The 6,668-nt window shown below is 53.8% G+C and overlaps 1 pseudogene; it reads left to right on the top strand.

Annotated features, from left to right (window-relative positions):
• Positions 1 to 6,210: 6,210 nt before the first annotated feature.
• LOC101565410 lies at positions 6,211 to 6,664 on the top strand (annotated as a pseudogene).
• Positions 6,665 to 6,668: the final 4 nt, after the last annotated feature.

Here is a 6,668-nt window from a genome sequence, read left to right as displayed (position 1 = left end):
GCCGAGCGAGGCCTTCGTGCCCGCGCCGGCCGTCCCGGAGCAGGGTCCTGGCAGGTGACACCGGGACGCGCGGCCCCGAGAGCCGGGGGAGCCCGGCTCCGCAGGCCCGGAGACGGCGCCCGGCCGCCGCCTCACGTACCTCGCTCGGGCTTCATGTTCGCGTCCGAGCCGCCCCCGGGGGCCGTGATGCACGCGTGGGCTCCCTCCACGGCTCGCCGCGGCCCGGCGGCCCCGCTCCAGCTTCCGAGCGCTGAAAGAGAGTAAGTGGCGTCGGCGCGGCCCTGCAGGAGGAGCCCGGCGGCCCGTGTCCTCCGCTGACTCCGCCGCGGCTCGCCCGGCCTATTTATAGCCTCGGGCGCTGGAGGGCGCGGCGAGCGACCCGGACGACGAACCGGTCGTCTGGAGCACCCGCATCCGCCCGGCCTCACCTGTGGGCCCGCCCCGCGGTCGCGCCCACTTGGGAGCGGATCCACGGCACCGAACACCCGCCGGCCGCCGTCTCGGGCCGCCGCCAGAGGCCCCGCCCCTCCCACCCAAAGGACCGCCCCATCGCCGAAGCCCCGCCCTCCCGCCCCGGGACCGGCCCGGCCAAGCTCCGCCCCCTCCGCTGTCTTGCCCAACCCGGGCCTGAGCCCTACGATCTCGACCCGCCTCCTTCTCGAAGCTCCGCCCGCCCCACCCCAGGGGACCTGGTCGCCTCCGCCTCCCTCCTTTCCGCGAAGCTCACCCTGCGCCCCAGGGTCTCAGCTCCGCCGCACAAGCCCGGGTGACCGCCGCGGGGCCGCGTCCATGGTGCTCCGGGCTGGCTTGCTCCGTGGCACCCCGCGCAGCGGCTCTCGTCCTCCTCGTCCCCGTCCTGCTCCGGGCCCTGCTCGGCGCCCCGCCCAGCCGCTCACATCCCACGCCCGCTTCGGCCCGTGACTCCCCGGCGTCCCCGCGGCCATGCAACTGAGCCTGCCGCCGCGCTCAGCTCGCTGCGGGCCACCCTGTCAAAACACGACCGGTCACGTGTCCCAACAACAGCGCCGCGCACTCGTCACTTCCGCCCCGCCGCGCGCCCCGCGCCATGGCAACGCCGCCGCGCCCCGCGCTGGCTGGGGGTCTCGACGCAGAGGGGGTGCTCGCGGGCGGCTGAGGGGCGAGAGACGCAGGGCGGCGGCAGGGCCCGAGCGGGGCCGGACTCCGGGGGTCCGCCTGGCCTCGGTGCCCCGCACCCCGGAGTTCCCGTCTCTAGGTCCCCGAGGTCTCGGAGCTAAAAATAACTTGCCACTTGCAAACACTGACTCACCCGCGGGAGGCACGCCTGACACCGTGTTATTGTTGGGAAGCTGTAATTTTGTTGTTGTGCTGTAACAACGTGACACGATGACATTTCGCGTTGTGATGTTGTTTCATCACTTAAACACAAACAGATGTCCAGAATCTGCTGCAGGCAAGCAGATCAGCTGCTCCGTGTGTACACCTAGTGCACAGACGGCTGGGAGGCCACACGGAGACCAGAAGTGAGAAACTGGCCAGACTCTTTGGTTTCATTAGGGAAAATATACATGTTTTAGAAATAATTTTGCATACAAGAATGACAACAGGAAAGTACAAGCACAGGTGTTTCATTTTGTACTCTTTTTGGTATTGTTTTTACAAGTTTTACAGAGACTGGGTTATTTTTACATCAAAAGTTTTTCTAAAGCAGGGAGATGGACAATTGCATTTTCTTTTGCTTCGTAGCAAAACATAAAACTTATGTTGTGAAAAAAGTGGTATTTTCTAGATGTTTAGCTCTTGACAGTAAAATAGCATGCGCAAATGTAATCATTACCTTTAATTCAAGATTGCACCCAATCAGACCAGGGCTGACATTGAGGCAGCCAGTATTTCATCTCTGCCCAGCTGTTCAGGCTTTAGGAGATGAAACTCCTTCACGAGTAGCAACAGTTCTTCAATCTATATAGTGGCTGCAAATATTCCCGGTAGATTTGATATTGCTTTTACTCAATTGCTGTATTATGTAATTATTTAAAAATGGACTAAAGTTTTACTTGTTCTATAATCACTTTTCAGTTAACCTTGGTAATGGGAGATGGAAAGAACAGTCACAGATAATCCAAAATCCTAAATTTAGCTCAACTGCTGGGGTCAGATAACAGTGATTGGAAAAGGCCGATCTGTGTTTTAGCACTGATCCCTCCGTGAGAAACACAGAGAGCCCATGCCAAGAGTCCAGGGCAACCCAGCCCACAGAATCCTGTATTGTCTTTTTATTTTTTTTTTCCTGTATTTTCTTTTAATCATCTAAGTCATAGTAGTGCATGGATAAATGCTGGTGCCTGAATGTTTGGCAGACTAACAGTTTTTACAGAGACTCCTAAATCTGTTTAGAACTCTGATGTCACTGAGGTGGTGGGAAACACTTTGAGGAAGTGTATTTCTGCCTCATTCACTGTTGAAATGGTTGCTCCATCTGGGCAACTCATGTTTCCTGAGCACTCACTCTCTGCTAGGCACCTCTGTGGTCGCTAAGAATGGAAGGGTCACCTGAGCCAGGAAGGGTGAGCATTTTCAGAGCTTTTGGACAGGTCACCTACGGGTGCAAGGCGTTCAGCCTGGGATTCCAGCATTCAGACAGCTGAGGCAGGAGAATTGTTGAAACTTCAAGGCCAGTCCAGGCAGCATAGTTGAAGGCCAGCCTTCAACATCATAGTGTGATGTTGTGTCCAAAATTTAAGAAAGAGCAAGGCATGGTAGCACACACCTGTAATCCCAGCACTTAGGAGTCCGAGACAGGTGGATCTTTGCGAGTTCAAGACCAGCTTGGGGGCTACAAAGTAAGCTAAAGGCCAGGCTGAACTGCATAGTGAGACCCTGTCTCAAAAACACAAAAGAAAAATAAAATCTTACAGTTGTAAAAAAAAAAATGTCCAGAGGAATTGAAGATAAATCCCTAAAATGGCAGTGTTGGCGATAGCTGAAGCACAACCAAGCAAGTACCCTTGAGGGGTGGCTGAGGGAGAGAGGCCAGCTCGTCCTGTGGGATTTGATCCAATTTCTGCTTTCTCTAATGTTCCAAAGTCCTGTGAGGGATCCATTTACAGTGAACTCACTGTCAGCAAAGGCACCCATTGGCTTGCACAGGTTTTGTTCAAAGGACCAGTATGAAGCAAAAACTTAATAAATACTGAGCTGAACCAGTGGCACCTGCCTTGTAATGCTACTGGTAGCTGCTCAGGAGGCTGAGGCAGGAGGATCAAAACCGGGAGCCTAGCCTAGGAAACATCGTTCTAAAAAATGTTTTTAAAGGTTGGGAAGGTAGCTCAGGGTTAGGGCACTTGTCTAGTCTGAGTTCAAAATCCAGTACACTAAAATAAAATTAAAATCTTTTTTTTTCTTAACTAAGGTGAGGATGATCAGTTTGCTTTACTTTTTAGTACAAGGTGCACTCAGCATCATAAAACAGTTCCAGCTACCCAGGTAAGCACTGGCATTTTTTCCTTCTCTCTCTAGGAGGTAACAAAGGCCCTGCCACAGTGCAGGACCCAGTGGATGTGAACCTTTTTATGACTCCACTCTCCTGTACACATCTATAAACTGTACTGCCTGTGCCACCTGGATGACCACTCGGCTGGGAAACTGGCGATTGGAAGCCAGCTGTGAGTGGTGCGTTTTCATTCTACTTTGCTGTTGTCTTATAACTGTGGGAACCTGCTGTGGGTTGGTCATGCTTCCTAAAAGCTATAGGCCCAGGGGCCATGCATCTAGCTCAGTGGCTCAGTGCCTGGCAAGGGTGAGGCTGTGAGTTGGATTCCCAGTACATACAATAAATACATACATACAGAAAAGCCATCGGCTAGGACCTTCCCCTTGTCCGTGAATGTGGCCTTCCTGGAACGCGATCCCTGCAGAAGTCTCTAGGTGAGACCCAAACACCTGGGGTTGGTGCGCCTCCCAAGGCCGGGGCCCTCGCTCCTGCACTAACCCAGTTACTAGGGTGAGACTGCAAGACAAACGTGTCTAGGAAGCGTGATGAAGAAAGAGAGTGGAGGATTGCAGATTGGTCACTCAAATGTTGAAATCTTTAATGCTGCAGATTCCAATAGTCATTGAAAATGTTAAGAAAAAAAGCTCTCAAGTATAGGAAAATAACTAGGACCCATGGCTAACGGTGACCATGAGAATGTGGCTGGTAGTCATTAGATGAGAATGTACTACTGTACACCTGGAGTGGTGGCACATGCTTGTAATCCCCGCCGCACTCAGGAGGCTGAGGCAGGAGGACCACTCGGAATCTGAGGTCATCCTGTGCTACATAGTGAGATCAAGGGCAGCCTGAATTATAAAGCAAGACCCTGTCTCAAAAAAACAAAATTAAAAGTTAAAATGTATAACATATTTTTGCACAGTAAGTAAAAATAATAAACCAAACCGGCTACTTTTCGCTGTTGAGGCTGATGAAATAAGCGGCAGCTGTCTCTTCCATGCCTGAGCGATCTCTGGTGGGCCCCTTGCATTGGCTGCACAGCCTGGCTTTCAGAGAGGAAAGGACCGCGGAGTCACTGTCCGTCGGGGTGCAGTGACTTGCGCCCGCGCCCGCCGCGGCCTTGCGCAGCTTCATTGCTTGTGCCTTGCGTGGCTCCTGTTTGCCGGTGCTCCGTGACCACAGGTGGAAGGAAGTAAAAATGGCCCTTTCTGCTTCCTGCCTCAGCAGTGAGTGTGCTATCCGAGCTACGATGGCCACCAGACTTCCGATGTGGAGACCCTGCATTGATCTTAAGGGGCGCTGGGTGCCGGGGGCAGGCACTGAGCCGGCGAGACTTAAGGGCTTTTGAAAAATGTACCGTATGTGTTCGCTTCAGCAGCACACACACTGAAATGCACCATAATTACTGCTCCAACTTTTTTTTTGAGGTAGGGTCTCACTATGTAGCTCCGTCTGGGCTCAAACTCGTGGCTATGCTCCTGCCTCATGCTCCTGCCTCAGCCTCCTGAGTGCTGGGACTACGGACGTGCACCATCACAGCCCCCTGAATCACTGTGCCTCACCCTCTCCCTACCCGAGGCTTTGCTGTGTAATCCGCAGGGCTTTGTGGGTCGGGATGCGCTTGCCGGCCCCGGGTCAGCCAGTGACTCCTGCGCGAATAGAGCCAGGCCCAAATGGTCGGTCAGGGCTCTGAGCGGGGCCGTTTCCCCCTTAAATCTCTGCTGCTACCAGGAATAGCAGATCCCTGGGGTCACCTGCCAGTCCCAGGAGGGTGAGAGCTGAGACGATGAGTGGGAACTGACTTGCAGAACAGGCCGGCTTGGATTAGCAGAAGAGCTATGCTAACCGACAGAGCCCTAACAGTAAATCATTGTTTTAAACCACTGAGGTGTGGGATTATTTTTGCTCATGATATAGCAATGGACACACCAGTGTGACCACAGTGGACTTAGATTTTATCATGGGTGACGGAAAGGATGAAATATTTTCACAATGAGAAACAAGACAGAGATGAGAAGAAGCTGGTGGGAGGGCCTGAGCCCAGGGCCTCACCCGTGCTGGGCAAGTGCTGTACCGCTGAGCCATGTCCCCAGCTGAGTACTCAGGCGTCTTGCAAGAATCTAAAGAGACACCCTGTGGGCAGAGGCGATGGCTCTGGAGCTTAGAGAGAGGGTCCCCCGTGCATGTACATTACTGAGAGACCAGCTGCTTTCAACAGGTGGCTACTCCTCTGGGATCCCAAGAAGGAAAGGGTCCAGGTCCTGCACTAGGGAGGCCGACAGGGGAGGAACGTGTGCTTAGTCAACTTAACGTGAACTTTTCTTAAAAAAAAAAAAAAAAGAAGGGCTGGCCAGATAGCTCAGTGGACTAAAGTGCCTGCTTAGGCAGTTCCCCAGCCTGCCGTGCTGGCCCTGCTCCTGCGGTGCACTGAGACAGTGATTGAGACTGGGCGTGGTGGCTCATGCCTGTAATCCCAGTGCTTGGGAGGCCGAAAACAGGAGGATCACTATGAGTCCAATCTACATAGTGAGACCCTGTACAAAAAAAAAAAAAAAAAAAAAAAAGTTACACATGGTTAGTATAGTAACCAGATCAAATCTGCAGAAATCTGCGGGTGGGGTGGGGGGGAGTCTTCTGTCGCTGTGGCTTGTCCTGTGTCAGGAGCTAACCCTGCACGTCTCGGGTCTGACCACTTCATCGTTCTGCTCCTGTGCTAGCCTTCCTTGCTCCTCGGTGCCATGACCACCACTACCACCTTCAAGGGCGTCAACTCCATCAGCAGAGTAGCTCCCAGGTTTTGCAGCCTCCAGGTAATGGATCCAATTTTTCGTTAGTCCTTGATGAACCCACAGAACAGCCTGTGAGGAAGAACAAAATGGCCTCCAGCATCTTTGGGACCCCTGAGGAAAATCTCCCTTCTTGGGGCAAGTCAGCAGGCGCCGAGTCTGGTGCAGGCAGGGAAGATGTGGAGTCGTCTGGACTCCTCGGAAGGAAGTGCTGGAGACTTCTTTGATCTGAAGGGAGAAGGCGACATGCATGAAAATGTGGACACAAACTTGCAAGCCAGACTGGGGCGAGCGAAGAGAAGCCGGCTTGCTGCGCCCGTGCCAGCCCCGTGGCCCCGTGGCCCCAGTGCCCGTGCCCTCCTGGAGAAATCCCCCCGGTGGCAAGTCCAGCCTGGTCTTGGGTTAACTCC

The sequence above is a fragment of the Octodon degus genome, unplaced genomic scaffold, assembly GCF_000260255.1.
Source record: "Octodon degus isolate 3935 unplaced genomic scaffold, OctDeg1.0 scaffold00105, whole genome shotgun sequence".
Classification (NCBI taxonomy): domain Eukaryota; kingdom Metazoa; phylum Chordata; class Mammalia; order Rodentia; family Octodontidae; genus Octodon; species Octodon degus.
The sequence above is the reverse complement of the archived record's forward strand: the minus strand, read 5'-3'. Positions and strand labels throughout refer to the sequence as shown.